Source organism: Prionailurus viverrinus, chromosome X (assembly GCF_022837055.1).
Source record: "Prionailurus viverrinus isolate Anna chromosome X, UM_Priviv_1.0, whole genome shotgun sequence".
NCBI classification, from domain to species: Eukaryota; Metazoa; Chordata; class Mammalia; order Carnivora; family Felidae; genus Prionailurus; species Prionailurus viverrinus.
This window is the reverse complement of record NC_062579.1, coordinates 5,378,508-5,402,323: the sequence shown is the minus strand read 5'-3', so window position 1 is coordinate 5,402,323 and position 23,816 is coordinate 5,378,508. Positions and strand designations below refer to the sequence as shown.

The 23,816-nt window shown below is 42.2% G+C and overlaps 1 protein-coding gene across 1 annotated transcript in view; it reads right to left on the bottom strand.

The window, feature by feature from the left end:
• Window positions 1-23,619, bottom strand: part of FRMPD4 (FERM and PDZ domain containing 4) — an 881,306-nt gene extending 857,687 nt beyond the window's left edge. The window contains exon 1 of the mRNA XM_047843671.1: window positions 23,544-23,619. The gene's annotated coding sequence lies outside the window, so the exon portion shown is untranslated. The remainder of the gene's footprint in view (window positions 1-23,543) is intronic.
• Between the last annotated feature and the right edge of the window lie 197 nt (window positions 23,620-23,816).

Sequence of the window (23,816 nt, the reverse complement as noted above, 5' to 3'; positions counted from 1 at the left end):
ATAGATAGAAGCAGCCCAAGTGTCCATTGATACACAAATGGATAAAGAGGTTATATATATATATATATATATATATATATATATATATATATATACACACACACACATATATATATATGGCTATTGTAAATAATGCTGCTAATAAACATAGGGTGCATATATTCCTTTGAATTAGTGTTTCTGTATTCTTGGGATAAATACCCAGTAGGGTGATTAGTAGATCATAGGGTAGTTCCATTTTTAAATTTTTGAGGAACCTCCATACTGTCTTCTACAGCAGCTACACAGGTTTGCTTTCCCTCCAAATGTGCACAAAGGTTCCTTCTCCACATCCTCACCAAACACTTGTTGTTTCTTGAGCTTTTGATTTTAGCCATTCTGACAGGTGTGATACGTCATTGTAGTTTTGATTTGCATTTCCCTGATGATGAGTGATGTTGAGCATCTTTTACCCACATGCCTTTTATGATGTAGTCTCAGAAGTCATGTATCATCACTTACACCTTTATCTATTAGAAGCAAGACACTTAGTCAAGGCCACACTCAAGGGGAGAGGAATTAGACTCCACTTATTGAATAATGTGTCAAAGAGTTTGTGGACATATTTTAAATCATCACATAAGGTGGGGTGCCTGGGTGGCTCAGTCGATTGGGCATCTGACTCTTGATTTCAGCTCAGGTCATGATCCCAGGGTCGTGGGTTCGAGCCCCACATCAGGCTTTGCGCTGAGCATGGAAAAGACAAGACTTGGGTTATCCACCATGATGTGGAGAACAAAGGCAAAGGCAAAAATTAAATTTCCTCACAACTTACAGCCCATTGACAAGTCCTTGAAACAGGCAGAGGAACCTTCCTCTAGGAACTCAACTGCCTCGAGGTTGACACTCTACTAATGGCAAAAGGCAATCTTAACATTATCCCAACCTCCAGGATCCTGTAAGTCTCCTTTAACATATAGAAATTCCTTTCGAGGGGCGCCTGGGTGGCGCAGTCGGTTAAGCGTCCGACTTCAGCCAGGTCACGATCTCGCAGTCCGGGAGTTCGAGCCCCGCGTCAGGCTCTGGGCTGATGGCTCGGAGCCTGGAGCCTGTTTCCGATTCTGTGTCTCCCTCTCTCTCTGCCCCTCCCCCATTCATGCTCTGTCTCTCTCTGTCCCAAAAATAAATAAAAACGTTGAAAAAAAAAAAAAAAAGAAATTCCTTTGGAAACTCCCTTTATTTCTACTCCCCGCACCCCCCAACCCCCGCACAAGATGTATGTTAGCAATCATACCCCAAGCATATGGCCCACTGATATACATCTGAAGGGTCTCATGGCTGAGGTTTTACTAAACGGTAATAAATGACCTTTTCCTAACAACAGCTAAGCCCTCAAGGTCCCAGAAACTTTGTTTCCAAATTCTTTAGAGACTTACACTATCCTTAACCTCCTCTCAACCTGAAAGTACATAATCAGCCACCCCTCACAACACCAGTGCAGCTCTTTCTGCCTAGGGGTCCTGTCCCCATGCTTTAATGAAACCACCCTTTTGCACCGAAGATGTCTCAAGAATTCTTTCTTGACCATTTGCTCTGAACCTCAACATTTTCACATCACACCACTAGGTATATTTGCTGCCTGGATCTAAGCGAAAGACTCCCATTCCCTCTTTATCATTTCTATTGAAACTAAGCCATAACTTTATGCCTATGGCATATGGTAGACATTGTTTATCTTCAAGTAAGCAGGAGTAGGTATTTTCATTATACGGAGCATTGAATATATATAGTTATTTATGACAAGATTTGTGATAAATGGTATTACTTTTGAAAAATTAGACTTTATTATAAAACATATTGGTTCCAAATAACCTAATTGTCAAATACCCGCTCAATATTATTGTGATGGTTAAATTTTATGTGTCAACTTGTCTAGGCTATTGTCGGTGGAATGGTCAAACCCTAGTTTAGTGAAGGTATTTTGTACATGTGATTAACATCTACAATCGGCTGTCTTTAAGTAAAGGAGATTACTCTCCAATATGTGGGTGGGCTTTATCCAATCAGTTGAAGGCATTAAGACCAAAAACAGGTTTCCCAGAGATGGAATTCTGCCTTAAGACTGTAATAGAGCAGTCTTGCCTGAGTTTCCAGCCTGCTAGTCTGCCATACGCATTTAGAACTTAGGACTACAACATCAACTTCTGAGTTTCCAGCCTGCCCTATAGATTTCAGATTTGCCAAACCCTACAATCACACGGGCCAACTTCTTACAATAAAAATTTTTATTTTTTGTTTGAAAGAGAGAGAGAGCACGAGCCAGAGAGAGGGGCAGATAGAGAAGGAGTGAGAGAATCTTCAGCAGGCTCCACGCTCAGCACGGAGCCTGATGCGGGACTTGATCCCATGACCGTGGGATCATGACCTGAGCTGAAATCAAGAGTCAGATGCTCAACTGACTGAGTCACTCAGGTGCCCCTAAAATAAAGTTTTTAAATGTATGTATGTATGTATGTATGTACGTACACATATAGACACACACATATACATATACATACACATATACCCTATTGGTTCTGTTTTTCTAGAAAACCTGACCAATATAGCTACTTATTCACATATATCATGTAGGTAAAAATTAAGAAGAAAATTACATTTAATGAATGAGAATATCCTTGGTGCTCCTCTTTTTTTCTATAGCTTTATTTAAAAAAAATTTTTTTAATGTTTATTTATTTTTGAGAAAGAGACAGAGCACGAGCGGGGGAGGGGCAGAGAGAAAGGGAGACACAGAATCCGAAGCAGGCTCCAGGCTCCAAGCGGTCAGCACAGAGCCCGTCGCGGGGCTCGAACTCACGAACTGTGACATCATGACCTGAGCCGAAGTCGGACGCTGAACCGACTGAGCCACCCAGGCGCCCCTACTTCATAATTCTTTCTGATGAAGGACAGAAGGAAGAATAGAGGAAGGAATTTCCATGCGCAAACCGAACTTTTCTGGAGTTTCTGCTTGGAAATAGAGATGGAAGTCATCTATAACAGCTGGCCTTGCTGCTGATAAAGACCGTTCTCAGCACCTCTTGGAGGGTTCACCATGTGCCACTCATAAAAGAAAAGGGCTGATGAGTTCTGCATAGAAGCTGAGGGAAGAGATTTCCAAAACCGGAACTATTTCCAGAGACAATATGCCATTGATAAGAAATTATTTCAAATTGCGAAATGCATCTGTGTAAAAGAAATGCATGTAAAAACCTGCACATTCTTTTGTTAGCAAAACTGAATTCAGCTAGATAGATAATCTTTCCCATATTATTACAAAGCGGGTTTTACATTAATTAGCAAGCTCTCCCAACAGAATGAAAGGCAGCTGATTTTCCAAATCACTTGCTTACTAATACATGATTGCAATTTAATAGGCCACTCTGAATAGCTTATTTTTAGGACATATGTTTTGCATGCCATTATTTTCACAAAGAACTGTTTTGTCATATAAATTGTTTTTCATGTCGCTGACAGATTTGTATGTAAGTAGTAAATAAGAAATACCTTCATAGAATCATAGGCCTAAAAGCAAAAACCATAAAAGTTTTTGAGAAATCAAAAGAAAATATCTTCTTGACCTTGTAGCAAGCAAAGATTTCTTTAAACAGGACCCAAAAAGCATTACCCAGAAAACAAAAAGTGATAAATGCGCTTCATCAAAATTAACTGCCTCTGCTCACCAAAAGACACCTTAAAGAAAATGAAAAGGCAAGCCACAAACTTTGATCAGATTTGTAATAGTAATCCGTGAGGAAGTACGTGAATCTACATGATAAAAACAGCGCCTACAAATCAATAACAAAAAGACAAACAACTTAATATTTTAAATACACCTCACAAGAAAAGATAATAGATGGCCAATAAGCATATGAAAAGATACTCAGCATTATTAGTCATTAGGAGATGCAAATTAAAAGCACAATGAGTTACTGCTATAAACTCAATTAAATGGCTTAAATGAAAAGATTAGCATTAATAATAGTGATAGCTAGGGTGTGGAGCAACAGGAATTCTCACATATTGTTGGTGGGGGTGAAAAATGGCGTGTGATATATTTGGAAAACAGTCTTGATGCTTTCTTTTTTCATGACCTGAGCGGAAATCAAGAGTCAGACACTAAATCGACTGGGCCACTCAGGGGCCCCAGTTTTCACACTTTCTTATAAATCTTCCCTACTCTTACTCCAAAGTATTCCACTCCTAGGTAGTTTTGCAGTTGAAATGAAAACATATGTTTACACAAAGACATATGTAAATGTTCACAGGAACTTTACTCGTGGTAGCCAAAAACTGGAAACTAACTTCCATCAACAAATGAGATGATCAAATTGCAGTATATTCATACCATGTTATGTTAGTCAGAAATAAAAAGGAACAAACTAATGATACACGCGACAACACGAATGAATTTCAAAATCGGTATGCCGAGTGAACAAAGCCAGATGTGCAAGAGTACATATAGTATGGTTCTTTTTACATCAAGTTCTAGGACAGACAAAGCTTCTATAGTGAAGAAATCAAACAGTGGTCACCTAGGATTGGAGGCAGAAAGCTTGGAGGTAGATCTGGATGAAAAGGGACATGAGGGAACTTTCTGGGGAGACAGAAATATTCCCTCCCCATCTTGACTGAGGATATGGGTACATGGATGTATTCCTTTGTCAAAACTCAGTGAACTGTGCACTTAAGATCTTTGCATTTCACTGCCTGCACATCATGCCTCAGTAGAAATGTCTTCCCCATGGGTAACATACATTGCTGCTTCCATGTTTTCCCCACTCTTAAGAAATTTTCCAGAATCTTAGAGTTAAGATTATAGAATGTAAGTTAGATTTTTTCCCCCAAAGGTTCCACATAGAGCAATATCCTAAGAAACTACAGCAAGTGTTCTAGCACTGTTTTACTAACATTTACTTTCCATGAAAGAGGCCAGATGTCATAAGAAGTGGCTAGCATTTTCCACTATTTCTGCGGGGTCTAATAACATGGAGAGTAGCAGGCACAAGGTCACACAAGGAAGAGCAGACAGCGTTCTCTGCAGCTCACCTGTACTCATCAATGTGGTCTCACCAGCCCCACATGTCTTACATCTGTGTTCTATCGTGACAGCTGCACAGCTCTCCATCACCTGCTGTGGGGCTCTGTGGCCAGGTGGCCATGGTCCCCTCTGAAAATGTTGTTGGCTCTGTGGTTCCCTAAGCCTCTCCAGTGACCCCCTCTTTGGACAATCCCAACAGGCCTCAAGCAGCACATGGGTGCATTCCATCACTTACAAAAAAGACTCCTACTTTTGGTCCCCTCTCCCCAGAACTGTGACATATGTCCATGAACCGCAATGGGGGGGGGGGGGACAGTTGAGAGCATGCAAGGAACTCTGCTTACAATGGTCTCTCTATTCTGCCTAGTCCCAAATCCCTAATCTTATCCTCACTGGTCTCTGAACTGTGAAGTCTTGACCTCTCCCCAGCCCACCTCTAACCCTTTGGCCCTGCTACTGAAGGGCAAGTTCAAGGAGTTTGAACCTCAGCTGCTTCCACGTTGGCTTGGACCTTAAATAAACCATGTGGCTCTCAGCATCCCATGTTCCACCCCACAGATTCCAAACCCCCGTCTGTAGGGGACCAACACTTCACTACCACCCATCACTCTGGACAGAAGTTGAGAGATGATGTGTAACGAGCAGGAACACAGTGATGAGAAAGCTAATATTTGGGAACGGTTCAAAGAACTGAAAGGTTAGCAGGTTTATAAATCACTTTTTCATATTTTTAAAAGCAGTTGAAAAAATTCCTACCTTACATAACAATTTGGGCATACTGGAGTTTTGATACACTGAAATCTCTTCATTTCTCAATTTGGTTTTTTGAGGTGTATTTCTGAATGGAAATTTTCTTTACAATTTTTTTTTTTAAGTAGGCTCCACGCCCAATACGGGGCTTGAACTCATGACCCTGAGATCAAGAGTCACATGCTCTACTGACTGAGCCAGCCAGGCACCCCATGGAAATTTCCTTTAAACTGCTACAATTCTACACACTCAAGCTTAGGAGATAATAATGCATTTTCATAAATAGTGTACTAGATCAGGAAGATGACAAGTTTTTCTGTTATCTGATAAAAGCATTTTCTTTCAGATACATTTATTGACCCTGAACCAACTGACTGTCTAAAAATAAAGAGGCCCTGGGGTACCTGGGTGGCTCGGTCGGATAAGCGTCCAACTTCGGCTCAGGTCATGATCTCGTGGTTTGTGGGTTCGAGCCCCACGTCGGGCTCTGTGCTGACAGCTCGGAGCCTGGAGCCTGCTTCGGATTCTGTGTCTCCCCCTCTCTCTGCCCCTCCTCTGCTCACACTGTCTCTCTCAAAAATAAATAAACATTAAAAAAATATTTTTTAATAAATAAAAAGGAAGAGGCCCTGTTTTGGTCTTCTACCCATCTGAGTTTAGGAACTAACTTTAGCTTATAGAAAAGCCAAGTAGCACATCTTCATAGACTGAAGTAGAAAGAATAGTTTCTGCAAAATTAAGTATGCATCACACTTGAAAACGCTGATGTTGAAGAGAAACTTAGACACTCTAAGGAAAGTCTTTTGTCCCAGGCTGAAATGTAACAGACTGAAGTTCAATTTAGAAGGCTGGGACTATAATCTATTACTTTTCACCCTAGCCGCTGCACTGTTAAAATGGAAGATGTGGCTAATCAATTACACCAGCTGAGGTGGAATACTGCATAGCGCGTAATCTCTGAAGCTTAAAAGAAAATCCGTTTACAAAAATTCAGAGATACATCAAAATGACAAGGGGAATAAAAGTGCCTTCATTTTCAATTAGCACCAGCCAGAGTTTCAGAAAGCTGTAACATCCTTATTCCCCTTTTCTTTACCTCTTCTAACATCTTCCAATTTGATCATAAACATGTCGTGGAAACAGAATTGATGGGATGTTTACAAAACAGATGTTTTCAAGGGATGCTAATAATATATTTAAACCTAAGGTCTACCTTTCCAAAGGGACATAAATTACAAGTGACAGAAAACAAGGTACACGAGAACGCATTAAAACACGTAGCACACGGCAGACAAAATCATGAGAGATATTGTCTAGTGGGTATTTACTGAGCACCCACTGCATGATATAAAGTTCCCAAATTTGTCCTGAAGAATTAATATGCTTTCACTCTGTCAAATTATGGTCTACCTGTTGAGAAGATGACTCAAAATAAAAGTATAATATGTCACCACGCTCAGAACCAACAGGGGAAGAAACAAGAATATTCAGGATACTATCTTCTTATGAATGAAAGAAGAATCATATATGTGGGCATGCGTGTGTGTGTGTGTGTGTGTATGTGTATAAATACACACACATCTTAATAATGACAAAGTGCTTTTGCTTAATTTCAATACGGATGAAATATGCGAGTGTCTTCCAGTGTGAGTGCCCTCGGAAAGGGAACTCTGGTTTGCTAGCCGTACAGAGGTCTGACGGTTGTTAATGCTTTGTTCTTCTCTTTTCTTTCTTTGCTTCTCTGCCTGGACCTATTTCTCAGACCAAATAGAGATTTTTGACCTAGAACTTCACCCAGCACATAGCAGGAGGCTAATGTTACTGCTTTGGGTAGCCCAGTCTCAGTGTCACTACGGCCACTGGGTCAGTCGGTGGTTCTCGGTCAGGGCTGACCCTGTACTGCTAGGGACGTTTGGCAATGTCTGGAGATATTTTGGATTGACCCAACTGGGGGAGGGATGCTATTAGCATGTATTTATTAGAGGCCACAGATGCGGCTAAATTTCCTACTATGCGTAGGCCAGCCCGCCATGACAAAGAATGATCCCGTCCAAAATGCCAGTAGTGCTGAGTCTGAGAAACTCTGCTCTAGTGTCCGTATAACTAGTGAGGGACAACTAGGCCTACTGTGTCACTGGCTCACTGCTAAGCAATCTGATTTTGGGATTTTAGATGCAGAGGGTTGAATTAAGCAACTACCCCAGTGTATGGCACATTTTCATCATCGAACTTTACAAGGCCTCATTTTATTTATTTTCTATCCCCCTTCCCCTATTCCACCATTCTAATGTATGTGATGTGTATCCTTTGTATTTCGCATATGACCTTATCCAGCAGTGTGTTTGTGTACATGTATTTTATGTTACATGCGCTGCATTGGGATCTAGACCCAGAGCATTCTCTGACTTTTTTTTTTCACGCAGCACTGGTTTTAAGATCTACCCATGTTGCTGTGTGCAAATCCAGCGTGGTCCTGACTGCTAAGAGGTATTCCAGACTATACTTTCATCATGGTTTACTAATAACGCCCCCCCACCCACGCAACGCCAATGGTGGCATTTCCAATGCTCCTCTACTACAAATGTCATAAGAAACATCTTCTAAAATGCTCCTTATGTATCTGCGGGAGAATTTCCGCGAGACATACATCCAGGGGAGAGATTACTCAGTGCTATTTCAGATATTATCACAATAGATCTTCTAAGAGGTGCTGTGAGCTAGGCATCATTGCTTTCCACGGGAGACAGGGAAACCAAAGCTTCGAGGGATTATGTACTTGGCCCAAGGTTACCCAGCAAAGCTAGCATTCAAATGTCTGTATTTTCTGAAGTTCCCACCTTACTTTCTCCTTAGAAACTTCTAGATACAGAAGAGAATGAAGCCCAGAGAAGAACTAGCACTGAGAGAAGGGAGACACATTCTAGAGTCTTCCGCCTTTCCCCAGATGAAGTGTCTTCCTTGCCAGCCTTTTATTTTTCCCCAGGATCTTCAGTAGCAAATCTCAGAAGGTAACGGGGAGGATAACGGGGACTGAAGGCCTGAGGCTCAAGCCCAAAGGAGACTTCACAAAGAAATTCCAAATGTTTCCCAGTGTGTGAAAGTCTTCCCCATGCATTCTTTTATTCATTTTCAAGTATTAATGAATCAGCTACCAAGCAAAACCTATCATCTGGGGGACTCTGTTCCTATGTGTGACTCTCACATCACAAGCGGATAGTGCCTGCGCTCGGAATGCTGATCCTCAGGGAAAGAAGACAGATAGGAGGGCTGACAGCAGGGCTGGGCTCAGCTTCTGTCTACGAGCCCCCACTGCACAGGACACAGCAAGGACAGCGGGGTGGCTGGGATCCCTCCACTTGACAGCACAACTTCCTGGTCCCCAAACAATACGTCAAGGGAACATGCAACTAAAGCTTAAAAAGTCATCGGAAGATGGAGGGAAGGTTGGTAACCATCATTATTTTCACATATCTTCCTGTTGAATCACATTTAGAGGCTTCAAAACTGGATATGTCTTTGGACTCAGGCAGGCATAGGTAGAAGAGAGGGCCAGTGCAAAGAGCCCCAGCCTGGGGACCAGGGAACACCAGACTGGGTCCAAGTGCAATTATTGATCTGCTGAGCAATTGTGAGCCGCCCACCTTCTCTGGGTCTCACCGCCCTCCCCTGAGAATGAGGTGAGGTTTCAGATTATATTCCAGTGTGCCTTAAGGGTCAGCGAGGGTCCCTTAGGGGCCCCTTGGGATGAGAGGGGGGTCAGTAATGGGAGCTCCAGTATCTGCCCGCTTTGCCCAGTTTTATACATTGACTCTGCCTGTAAGAATTCATCGTTTTACCACAAAGAGTTCTAACACTAGAGAAACATTTTGAAAAATAATTATTCATGATGATTTTATTTATTTATTTATTTAAACAAATTTTTTTTTCCAACGTTTATTTATTTTTGGGACAGAGAGAGACAGAGCATGAACGGGGGAGGGGCAGAGAAAGAGGGAGACACAGAATCGGAAACAGGCTCCAGGCTCTGAGCGGTCAGCCCAGAGCCCGACGCGGGGCTCGAACTCACAGACCGTGAGATCGTGACCTGGCTGAAGTCGGACGCTTAACCGACTGCGCCACCCAGGCGCCCCATTCATGATGATTTTAAAACTGCTCAGTGCTAGACATTCTCTGCTGCTGTGACTCATTTTACTTCTCTTGACCTTACAGCTCTGGCTTCCCTTAGCTTTCCCTCCCCTATAAAACAAAAAAATTGAAGGAGGAATCATGTTGGAGTGGACAGGACCAACTTCTTCAATAGCCACAGTAAGTCCAGGGCCCACAATATGTTTAGAGGTCCGTGAAAATTATTTTAATTTATTTCGAAAACAGAAGAGGGACACCTGGCCGGCTCAGTCGGTAGAGCATGTGACTCTCGACCTCAGCGTGGTGAATTCAAGCCCCACAATGGGTGTGGAGCTCACTTAAAAAAATGGGGGGCACCTGGCTAGCTCAGTTAGTTGGTGAAGCATGTGATTCTTGGTCTCAGAGTTGTGAGTTCAAGCCCCACGTTGGGTGTAGAGATTACTTAAAGATAAAATATTTTTAAAAATAGGAAGAAAAAATATATAGTAATGTACCTATAATAATAAACCCAGCCTGGATTATATATGTCTTTATGTCAAAATGATGGTAAAATATAATAATTGTTAATATGTACATATATATGTATATATATACACTTTTTTTTTTCCAGAGGATGGGGTTCATCAGGGCATCATCAGCTGTGGCAGTGGAAAATACATGGTCTTTGGGAGACAGACAGATCTGGTTGAAATTCCTGCTTTCCCCTTATTGTTATCCGTGGTATTCATGCCTGTGTCTCAATCTCTTCATCTGCTAAATGGGAACAGAGATCCCTCCAGGAGTTGTTGGAAGGCTGAAATGAGCATGCGTGTTAGGCTGTGGCTCAGCACGTGGTAAACTGACAGCAGTTCTCTCCTCCCATTCTCTCCATACAAGCTCCCAGTCAGATGGCATCAGCAGACATTCCAGGGGCCACTTCATCAAGATTTGCACCTTGACCTTGTTCTAAGCTTCTAAAACTCTCCTCCTTGCTTTGTTCTCTCTGGGCGAGGGATTAAACAGGAATCATATTATGGTCTCAGAGCTAGCTACCTGGGGCTTCTCTGTGGAAAAATCCCAATTTTGACACAAATAAATTGAGGTTGGGGCGCCTGGGTGGCGCAGTCGGTTAAGCATCTGACTTCGGCTCAGGGCATGATCTCACAGTAGTGAGTTCGAGCCCCACGTCGGGCTCTGGGCTGACAGCTCAGAGCCTGGAGCCTGCTTCAGATTCTGTGTCTCCCTCTCTCTTTGACCCTCCCCCGTTCATGCTCTGTCTCTCTCTGCCTCAAAAATAAATAAGACATTAAAAAAAACTTTTTTTTTAAAGAAATAAATTGAGGTAAACGAATAAGCCACAGCCTGGACCTCACCCTTTCTTATTTTTATCCCCAACAGTGGAGAGGTAGCCAGACTTGACAAGACAAATAGAAATTAACACAATGTATAGTGTGATTGACATAAAAACTCTGTCCCTAGAAAGGTGCAAAGAAATCAAGTTTTCATCGATCAAACTGTGTTTACCTTTCAAATACACACAAAAGCTTATACACCTAAAGATGATTATTTGCTGTTTTAATTAAAAAACAGGAATATAACACTAACAAAACCATTCAAGTTAAAAGCATACTAAAAATAAAGCAGAATTGATAGGAAGCTTTACAGCTATGGAAATACTATGAAGAACTCTAGTCAGAAAGTGAACTAGAATTCACTTTATTGATTGATTGATTAGTTGATTGATTGATTTAGAGAAGGAATGCACGTGAACAGGAGGGGCAGAGAGGGAGAGAATCCCAAGCAGGGCTCCACACTGTCATCATGGAGCCCAAGGCAGGGCTCAAACTCACGAACCATGAGATCATGACCTGAGCTGAAACCAAGAGTCAGACGCTTAACCGACTGAGCCACCCTGGTGCCCGCCCCCCGCCTGCAGAATTCACTTTAGAAACTGTGCAAATGTGGGGCGCCTGAGTGGCTCAGTCAGTTGAGCATCTGACTTCGGCTCTGGTCATGATCTTACAGTTCATGAGTTCGAGCCCCGTTTTGGGCTCTGTGCTGACAGCACAGAGCCTGGAGCCTGCTTCAGATTCTGTGTCTCCCTTTCTCTCCGTCCCTCCCGTGCTCATGCTCTGCCTCTGTCTCAAAAATAAATAAAAACATTTAAAAAATTTAAAAAATAGAAACCATGTAATAGAAAACATGTCTGTGGGGGGGGGAGTGCGGGGTGGAGAGAGAGAGAAAGAGAGATTAATAGGCACATATACACGTAATCAGTTAAAAAAAATTAGGGTACAAGGATGACCCAGGAACCCACCCCCACTCCCATCTGGGTCACCTGGACTATGAAGTGGTTGGGATCACGGTTTACGGAAAAAGGATGCTTCTGCTCTTTCTCCCAGTGAAAGGGGCGTCACCTCGACTCAGCTTCCCATAGGCCCACTGAAGTTCCCATGGACTCCAAAAGCCTCAGGTCCCAGGCAGCTAGCGTTTCCAGACAAGTCCTGCAAACATCTGGCTATCAAATCTAGACTTCCCAGTGCCAACCTCTGGATTACTCCACCCTTGACACGCTCGCTCTCACACTCTCCCGGAAGAATGAAAACTCACGAGGGGCAGGGCAGTTCCACTAGAACGTGGATCCGATGCATAGACAGCAAGAAGCCTTAACTTGAACATTCCCTTCTGTGGAATATTGGGAGGATGGGGTGCCCATGCCTCTCATCTCTTTTCTTACTTCATACTATGTAACATATAATCTATTCCAAATCTTGACGGATGACCCATAGGCAGCCAAAGGTAATACCTGCATGGCAGATGTAAGCTGAAATAGTGCTGTGATCACATCTGGGTGGCAGGGCTGTAGGCAATGGCTATTTTCTTTTTACTATTCTGACTGCAAATTTCCTACGTTACCCTTAGAGCGGAGTGGGGGATGATGGTTATCTCAAATGAACTTGAAGCCACCCAAATAGTTGCCCCTCAAAAGAAACAAATCTACTTGATGATTTGGTCTGGAATTAACCACTGGTTCCTTTAAAGATGTAATCTATGGGATGCCGACTTTAAGGGAAGCCTAATCTCTGCTCTCAATTTATCACCCTAAATGTTGCCAAAAGCAAAACCAGTGCATGTCTCTTCAGTTTAGAAGGTGACAGTCTCTGTTACAAAGAGTCTTCCTTAGAAAATGTCTTGTTGCATCTTTACAAGGTTGCTTTCCCTCTAGGACTTTCAGGGAAAACTATCCTTGTGAGAAATAATAAATCAAGCTAAATAAAATATGGCCTACAAATGGATTTATACTTCCATTTACGAGAATGGATGGTGGCTGTAGATGAATCAAAGTCACCTCATTTAATTCATTGTCCTAACAAGTATGGTTATCTGCCTTCCCAGCCTACAAGAAACAAAAGGAGCAGGGGCGCCTGGGTGGCTCTGTTGGTTAAGCCTCCCGACTTCAGCTCAGGTCATGACCTCGCGGTTTGTGAGTTTGAGCCCCGCGTCGGACTCTGTGCTGACAGTTCAGAGCCTGCTTCAGATTCTGTGTCTCCCTCTCTCTCTGCCCCTCTCCTGCTCGTGCTCTGTCTCTCTCTGTCTCAAAAATAAACATTAAAAACAATTTTCTTTTAAAGAAATAAAAGAAGTAAAATAGGAGACGGATGGAGAGAGAAGGTTCGGAGATGTAGACTGTAAGGCTGGTGGTGGTGGTGGTGAGCAGAGGGAAACCAATGGCTGCCTGACCCAGAGGGTAGAGAAGAAGACGTATCAAGAATTGTTTTTAAAGTAGACCTAAAATTTTCAAAATATTCTGAGGTACTATTGGACCGGACCAAAAAAAAAAAAAAGTTGAGTTTTTTTTATGAACAGCACCTAACACATAGTAGGCACATCACGAATGTTTGGTGTACAAGTATTGAATAGATAAATAACACAGATCTCTGACAGGAATCCAGTCAAATAGTGACCAGACTTTGCTGTTGCCAGGAGAAATCATTTTCTTCCTTTCCTTCCTGCCTTCCTTCCTTCCTTTTTTTATTAAACATTGTATTTTTTAGTAATCTCGATACCCAATGTGGGGCTCAAACTCACAACCCCAAGATCAAGTCTCATGCTCCCCTGATTGAGCCAGTCAGGTGGCCCTACATATTCTTTTTGGCAAGCGATTTAGAAAAATATATCAAGGCTTAAAAATGCCCATAATTTTGGATTCAGCAATTATAGTTTTATGAATCTGATCTAAAAAATAGTGGCCCAGTCAGTTGAGCGTCCAACTCTTGATCTCAGCTCAGGTTATGATCTCACGGTCGGTTTGTGAGATTGAGCCCCATGTTGGTCTCTGTGCTAATAGTGAGGAGCTTGCTTGGGATTCTCTCTCCTTCTCTCTCTGCCTCTCCCTTCCTCGATGTATGCATACTCTCTCAAAATAAATAAACATTTTTTTAAGTTAAAAATTAAAAAAAATTTTTTTAAATAGTCTTGGGGCACATGGGTGGCTCAGTCAGTTAAGCATCTGACTTCGGCTCAGGTCATGATCTCAGGGTTCACGAGTTCAAGCCCCACATCTGGCTCTGCACTGACAGCACAGAGCCTGCTTGGGATTCTCTCTCTCTCTCTCTCTCTCTCTCTCTCTCTGCCCCTCCCCCACTTGTGTGCGCACTCTCTCGCTCTCTCTCAAAATAAATAAATAAACTTAAAAAAATAGTCTTAAAGCCATAAAAAGGCTTATTGCAAAAATATTTCCAATTGACAGGCTATTGGGAGTAACATTGTAAAAAATCAAATTTCCAACAAAGAATGGTCACATGAACTCAGTGGAATATTACACAACCAGTAACATGATGTTCAGGACAACTAGTAAAAGTATAAGAAAATGCTCCAAAGTTTTCATACTTATCTCCACTCATCCATCTATCTGTACACATATGTATACATATGTGCATGAATGTATATATGTATACAAAAGCCTACATATGATAGGATTATAATTCTAAGTATAAAGAATGACTATTATTTCCTATACCAACTGTACCACAGAGTAATTAAATAGCTGTTAAAGAAAAGTTTCTCTTTTTTTTTTTTTAATTTTTTTTTTTCAACATTTATTTATTTTTGGGACAGAGAGAGACAGAGCATGAACGGGGGAGGGGCAGAGAGAGAGGGAGACACAGAATCGGAAACAGGCTCCAGGCTCTGAGCCATCAGCCCAGAGCCCGACGCGGGGCTCGAACTCACGGACCGCGAGATCGTGACCTGGCTGAAGTCAGACACTCAACCGACTGCGCCACCCAGGCGCCCCTAAAAAAATTTTTAAAAAAGAAAAAGTTTAAAAATAAACATATTTGATACATTCCTTTCATAAATTTAAGCCAAATTTTAAAAAAATGATGCATTTGTAGTTTTCGTTTTAGTTGAAAAAAATCATTACACCCTCCTTTCCTGTTATAAAACATATGAAACACATTTCATTGGTCAGACAAAACCTCTCTTTGTCCTCTATTCAAGAGGTACCATAAAAAAGATAGACGTATTTGTTTGTTTTAGATTTTGGTTTTGTAATCTCCCTATTACATCAATGCAAAAAGAAAATTACAGAATCATGTAGCAATGCCTAAGTTAAACCATTTAATTTAATACAATTTCGAGCAGACTCCATTGACAGATTGGCCACAGAGTAGCCAACTACGAAACACAGTGTTGCAGTCAGAGGGGCCCAAGCACGTATTGTTTGTCAACCTGGCCATCACGGGCCCAGGGCGCATGCAAACGTTTTTCAACCTGACTGGAGGCAAGTCTGCAGCAAAAAGCACGTGATTGCCACTAATTACGAGGTATTATCTGTGTAATGCTGTCTTAAATAATTCCATATTTTAAGGTAACTCAAATATGCTCAGATGCTCTTTGGTTGACTTGATCCAAATACGCAACTCGGTCATCAACATGAAAACCTAATTTGCATCACATCACTCTCTTTGCATATCCTGATAACAAGCTAATTTTGCAGTGCATCACAGGAAAAGATACTAGATTTGGTTCACTTAGACGGAAAATCTGGGAAGCAGGAATATATACACGGGAAAAGAATGTCCTTCTTCAGATTATTGTTTACAATGAGACATTAAAGATAAAATAATCAGTTTAGAAGGACCGGACAGCCTATTGGAAGAATCATTTCTCAGAAACATGTACTGTGATGTGCCCAAGGAAAGCATACAGAACTTTCTACGAAGGCAGCTAGGCTGAAAAGCGAATGGCATGTTATAAAGTGTTCATTTTGCACCTGCCAAAGCCCGGATCCTTATGAGGTGGCAATTTACACAGTAATCTAGGAAATCAAAACGAAATAACTGTCATTTCTAAGCCTTCAAAAAGCTCATTACTGGCACTTTCAAACTACTGTGGGCCTTTTGGAAAATAGGAAAAAGAGGTTTCTGTTTCAGAGTGGATCTCCGACTGCCCTCTCAAGCCTTAAATCTCCAACATCAGCCAGCAGCCTCACAAACGTATTTAATGCCTCAATTTCGGTATCTCTAAAAAAGATAGTTTAACAGATGGTGGAAAAGGAAATAAGACAAGAATCGAAGGAGATGGTTCCAAAAGGAAGCTTAGAGAAACTAACCTAATGCATGGAAACTTCATATGTATTTAAAAAGTGCCAGTCAGCCGGCTGGTGGATGGACTAGAATAAAGTCTGTGCCACGCTGTGGAATGATTTTCCTGAAGGGAGCATAAAAGAAAAATGGCTCTGCCCAGAGACCCAGGCTCTGTGCTGGGTTCTAGAAGCCTGGTCCCAAGGAGCCAGAGGGGAGGAGCCAGCCCTCAGGCTAAGTGCTCAGGGTTGCAGGGTAAAATCACCAAAGGAAAAGATAATACAAAGGAAGTATGGGCTGGAAAGGGCTGAAGAGGGAGGCAAAACCCGCGTCTCCAGGAAGGTGTTTGGAACGGATTCTATTTATGTTTATTTCCTTTCCGAGGCAGTTCCTGGAGAGACTCGCGGTGGGCAGAGGAGCTGAGAGGAGGAACCTTCTGCGGCAGGGGCAGGAGAAGCCCAGGCAGGAAACGCTATTCTAGTCGTGTATACATTTTCAGTCCAAAGCACTTCACCTGTCGTCCGCGTAAAGCCACCCGATGGCCGACACTGTTTCAGACATGAGCTCCACAGACAAGGGTGCGGCACTTACAAAACAGGCACTCAGCAGAAAGCCAGGCTGTAGGGAAGTGGGGCTTTGTCACTTTCCACTGTGCCCAGAGCCCCTTCGCCTGCAGCCTGGGGCTGGGGCTCCTGGTGACCGCCTGGCCCAGGTGGCACGCTGGAAAATATGACAACACAGCCACAAAAGACAGCATTTTCGCATTAGCTCTTCCAGGCGGGAAGGAAGAGCTTTTCTACTTCGGGGTCTCACTTGCAGGCAGAAAATAAACTACGCAAAGGACGCCTGGCTGGCTCAGTCGGTGAAGCATGCGACTCTTGATCTCAGGGTCGTGAGTTCGAGCCCCACATCGGGTGTAGAGATTATGGGGAAAAAATAATATGTAAACTTAAAAAAAAGAGAAGAAACTATACTAAGAGCAAAACTGCACTGTAATATCTGAGAGCTGTCAAGGGCAATAATATGACTACAGTTTTGAGAAACATTTACAATATTTGCTTTTTAATAGACTGCATATTCTTAGCTTCCCTATTTGAATTTCAAAAAGGAATACTTCTCTGTGGATTTAATGTAAGCCATATTGTAGCGAGGAAAAGAATGGGATATTTGATTTATATAATGTGTGTACATAAAAATGTATGTAAAGAAGTATCTTTGGTGCTGAGGATGGAAATGATTTTCCCTGGGATCTCTCGCACTTTTAAAGACTTTATTTATTTATTTTTTCAGTAATCTCCACACCTACCGTGGGGCTTGAACTCACAACCCCGAGACCAAGAGTCACATGTTCCACTGACTGAGCCAGCCAGGCGACCCCCCTTGTACTTTTTTTTTTAAGTTTATTTATTTATTTTGAGAGAGAGAGAGTGTGTGTGTGTGAGCAGGGGAAGGGCAGAGAGAGAGAGAGAGAGAGAGAGAGAGAGAGAGAGAGAATTCCAAGCAGGCTCCTTGCTGCCAGCACAGAGCCTGATGTGGGGCTCAAACCCACAAACCGTGAGATCATGACCTGAGCCGAAATCAAGAGTCCGACGCTTAACAGGCTGAGCCACGCGGGCGGCCCCCAGTCTTGTACTTTTAAATGGTATGCACACTGACGAAAAGCTCTCTGCAACTTCCACCCACATATGGACATGTGTGCGTATGAACAAAGACAACAAACTATGACCTCATAAAGCACTAACGTGCCATGGATAAAATATGAGATGGCGAGGGCGTTACAGAAAAGTGCAGAAGTCAAAAAAATCATTCACTACAGAAGTGGTCAAGAGGGTTCTGCAATCATGCCTTGCCTAGCGCTTCATTATTAAGAACTGAAGAACTCGTATATTTGGAGTTGTGAGAACATAAAGCTAGGAAATGTATTTTGAAAATAGCAACTGTCCCACTGTTTGCCTTTTGCTTACCAAATAGGATCTCACGGGATCAAACATTCTCTAAGAACACTGAGTGATTTTGTAGAATGTAAAAGGCAGCGGTAATCAAGTAAGGAAAAACGATGTGCTGCTATGTGTCACGCTCAAGTAATAAATGGCTCCACACATGGTGCGCAATGCAATTAGCATGGGGTGATGTTATTGATACAAAAATAACAAGTACAAGCTCACTACGTGTTGATTATTATATTAACTTCAGGTGGTTTCAGATCGTTTATGTGGGTATTACTAGAATCTGAAATCTCCTTCCTACGTGGTTAATTTTAAATTCCTTTATTTTATTTGTTTTTATTTTAGTTTTTTTTTTTTTTTAAGTCGGCCCCACGCCCGACGTGGGGCTTGAACTCATGACCCTGAGATCACGAGTCACATGCTCTACTGAGCCAGCCAGGTGCCCCTTGAATTCCTTTAGATGCAGAAAAAGCACTATTTCTCTAGACTCAGGGGCACCAAGGTACAGCCCACAGGACAAATCCTGTCCGCCAGCCCAGCTCTGCCTATTTTTTATATATTGTCTATGGCTGCTTTCACACTCTAATAGCAGAGGTTGGCTTGCAGCAGAGACTGTATGGCCCACAAAGCCTACATTATTTATTATCTGGCCCTCTACCAATCAATGCGTTAGACATTTAATTATTTATCCCCAGTGTCCCCATGGTACAATAAATACTAGATATGTAAATTTTCAATATGTAATGTGCTGTTTTCCTGAATGTACATAATGGGATTTACATTAGGTTCGGGTAGATTATCCTCAAATATGGCCGCCAAAGAGTCCTCCGCTCACCGCGTTGCATTCTGCTCTCTCGATTAAGATATGAAGTTTGTTTTCTCTCCCCTTGAATATGCAGCAGCCCCGTGACTTATTTTGATAGCGGAATATGACAAACGATGCTTGGTGGCTTTTGCTTTGCCCTGGGTGCCCCAAGTCACCACGTTGAAAGTCTGCCTCCTCTGCTAGAGAGAGGGGTCCTGCCAGTCCCCAGACATAGCCAGTGCCCAGTGGAAGTGCCAAGTCTTGAGTGAAGCCATCTTGGATGTTCCCACCCCAGATGAGCTCCCAGCTGAATGCCACCACAGGAGGGCTACAGCCTTATGGGGCAGAATTGCCTAGCTCTGTCTAGGCAATAAGGGAGCGGTAAGAAGGAATTGTTGTTTGAAACTACCAAGCTTTGTCATTATGCAGCACTAAATGAACTCAACTTAAGGTTGTGATGTCCCATTTAGTATTTCAAAACTTTCTTTAAGATATTTAAAAACAGTTCTAAAACAAGCCAACCCCATCATCTTCTTTTATAACTTAAAAGCAAGAAACATCATTCTGTTCAGATGGCAGTGTGAGCAGGTTGGATGAAAAACGCTTCTACTAAACTATAGGTAAGACATGGAGAATTGTTTAAGAAAGAGAAAAATCACTGAGCAACAGCATCAGACACAAAATACAATCACACTTTAAACTCTGGAAAGATCGTTTTAAATCTACCGTCTCAGTGTCAGGGATTTCAGAATCTCATCTTTGAAGAAAGCATTTTTTCCCCCTCCATTCCACTTGTCTTATTAAACAGAAAACAGGTCAGGAGAAGGAAAGACATCATGGAAACAAAAAACATAGCTGCTGAATTCAAGTCTGCTGATGAGAGGTGATTGTAATTGACTAGTGATCAAAGGATTAAAGTTGATCACTACTCCCACAAAAAAAAAGAGAGGATGGTCAAGGAGAGAAAGGCAATGAGAGAAGAAATTGATACAGATGAGAGAATAAAAGTCCCCTTGTAGTCACAGAAACTTCGAGCAGGGGATTCGATTCCCCATGGGGTGTGGAAATGGGACTCAGGCAAACTGAATTTAAATCTCAGAGGACAGAGTGACCAACTGACCCTTGAAACGCATGAGCCTCAGAGAGGAGACTAGAAGAAAAAACCTCCAAAATGATTATGGCAAGTGGCTATGGCGGTGGGGGAAAGGGGTGGTTTTTTTTTTTTTTCCTTTTTTTTAATTGTGCTTTGATGTGTTGGTGCCTTTTAGTTGTTAAACCCAAGTGCTACTTTGGGGGTCGAACATGTTAGTATCGTGGTTTTAAGAGAAATGGGGGTTGCTCGGCTGAATAATAATGATACCAACCTTAATGGTTATATGTCATCTGTGAAGAGTGAAAGTTTGTCTTCCTCCTTGCCAGCTTGGATGTCTTTTATTTCTTTGTGTTGTCTGATTGCTGAGGCTAGGACTTCCTATGATGAACAACAGTGGTGAGAGTGGACACCCCTGTCGTGTTCCTGATCTCAGAGGGAAAGCTCTCAGTTCTTCCCCATTGAGGATGGTATTAGCTGTGGGACTTTCATATCTGGCTTTTATGATGTTGAGGTATGATCGTTCTATCCCGACCTTCTTGAGGGCAGATGACATGATACTCTACATGGAAATCCTGAAAGACTCCACCAAAAAAACTGCTAGAGCTGATACATGAATTCAGCAAAGTCGCAGGATATAAAATCAATGTACAGAAATCGGTTGTATTTCTATACACCAATAATGAAGCAACGGAAAGAGATATGAGGGAATTGATCCCATTTATAAGTGCACCAAAAACCATAAGATACCTAGGAATAAGCCTAACCAAAGAGGTAAAAGATCTATACCCTGAAAACTATAGAAAGCTTATGAAAGAAATTGAAGAAGACACACAAAGAAATGGAAAAACATTCCATGCTCATGGATTGAAAGAACACATATTGTTAAAACATCGATACTACCCAAAGCAATCTATACATCCAATGTAACCCCTATCAAAATAACACCAGCATTCTTCACAGAGCTAGAACAAACCATCCTAAAATTTGTATGGAACCACAAAAGACCCCGAATAGCCAAAGTAATGTTGACAAAGAAAACCAAAGCAGGAGGCATCACAATTCCGAACTTCAAGCTGTATTACAAAGCTGTAATCATCAAGACAGTGTGGTACTTGCACAAAAACAGACACATAGATCAACAGAACAGAGAACCCAGAAATGGACCCCCAAATAAATATATGGCCAACTAATCTTTGACAAAGCAGGAGAGAATATCCAATGGAAAAAAGTCTTTTCAGCAAATGGTGCTGGGAGAACTGGACAGCAGCATGAAGAAGAATGAACCTGGACCACTTTCTTACCCCATACACAAAAATAAACTCAAAATGGATGAAAAACCTAAACATGAGACAGGAAACCATCAAAATCCTACAGAAGAAAACAGGCAACAACTTCTTTGACCTCGGCCACAGCAACTTCTTACCTGACATGGCTCTGGAGGCAAGGGAAATAAAAGCAACAATGAACTATTGGGACCTCATCAAGATAAAAAGTTTCTGCACAGAAAAGGAAACAATCAACAAAACTAAAAGATAAAAAGTTTCTGCACAGAAAAGGAAACAATCAACAAAACTAAAAGGCAACTGACGGAACAGGAGAAGATATTTGCAAATGACATAAAAAGGTTAGTCTCCAAAATCTATAAAGAACTTACCAAACTCAATACCCACCCCCCCCCCCCGGAAAAAAAGCAAATAATCCAGTGAAGAAATGGGCAGAAGACAGGAATAGACACTTTTCCAAAGAAGACATCCAGAGGGCTAACAGACACATGAAAAATGCTCAACATCACTCATCATCAGGGAAATAACAAATCAAAACTGCAATGAGATACCACCTCACACCGGTCAGAATGGCTAATATTAATAACTCAGGAAACAACAGATATTAGCAAGGGTGTGGAAAAAGGGGAATACTTTTGCACTGTTGGTGGCAATGCAAACTGGTGCAGCCATTCTGCAAAACAGTGTGAAGGTTCCTCAAAAAATTAAAAATAGAACTACCCTAGGACCCAGCAATGGCACTACTAGGTATTTACCCAAGGGATACAGGTGTGTTGTTTTGAAGGGCCACACGAACCCCAATGTTTAGAGCAGCACTAGCGACAGTAGCCAACGTGTGGAAAGAGCCGGAACGTCCATTGATAGATGAATGGATAAAGAAGATGTGGTATATATACACAATGGAATATTACTCGGCAATCAAAAAGAATGAAATCTTGCCATTTGCAACTGCGTGGATGGAACTGGAGGGTATTATGCTAAGTGAAATGAGTCAGTCAGAGAAAGACAAACATCCTATGACTTTCATTCACATGAGGACTTTAAGAGACAAAACAGATGAACATAGGGTAAGGGAAGGCAAAATAAGACAAAAACAAAGAGGGAGGCAAATCTAAGAGACAAATACAGAGAACAAACAGGGTTGCTGGAGGGGAGGTGGGTTTGGGGATGGGCTAGATGGGTGATGGGCATTAAGGAGGGTACTTTTGGGATGAGTACTGGGTATTGTATGTAAGAGATGAATCACTGGGTTCTACTCCTGAAACCAATACTACACTGTATGCTAACTAACTTAAATTTAAATAAATAAATAAATAAATAAAATCGTTAAGGTTTTAGGAAATGGTTTTTTAAGTCTACGTATTTAGAAGAAAATAAAACATAAAAATAAATACGTTAGAAAACCAAAATACGGCATTATTTATAAATCCAAGAGCAAATTTCTTCAAAAACAAAAAAAAGGAAGTGACGGCCTTTGACACATGTAATCCATAAAAAAGAAAATGCCTCCAAAAGACATTCTGAGCGTTCAACTGGACCTTAAGAACAGCTACTGAAAAGTAGCCTTGGAAATGTACGAACTAGTCAGGCACAATCGTCATGTTTTCGAAAATCTAGATCGGGTTTGGCGAACTTGAACTGTCAGGGACCCGACAATACATAGCTTAGGCTTTGCGGGCCATAGGTCTCTGTCGCACCCCCTCAATTTCCGCCGGCATTTGGGAACCTCTGAATTCAAGAGTTAAATGTAAAACATCAGCAGAAGACCGTGATGAGTTCCTTACCAATAGTGTGGGAGAGAGCTTTCCAGAAGTATCTTCACACATAACCAGCGAGGGTGTAAATCATAGGAACTCATCTGGAAAGCAATTTGCAAATGTATCAAGAACTTTAAAAGCCTTTAGACATGTGGCTACCTGTGCAGGAAGGGGCGCTGCTGCCCGGCCGCTGCTGGGACCAGGGCTTCAGAGCAGGGGCTTCTGAGGAAGGGGCGCCTCCCAGGAGGCTGCTTCTGGAAGGACCGAGGGCAGGTGTGGGCTGCAGGCGGGCCGCGGGCGCGCGGGGGGCCAGCTGCCCTAGCGTCGGGGGCGGGGAGACGCGAGCCCGCCCGCTCTTCCTTGCTCTCGGGCGCCCTCCCCTGGCAGAAACGGGAAGCAAGCCCGCGTCACCGGAGCTTGCTTTGCACCGTC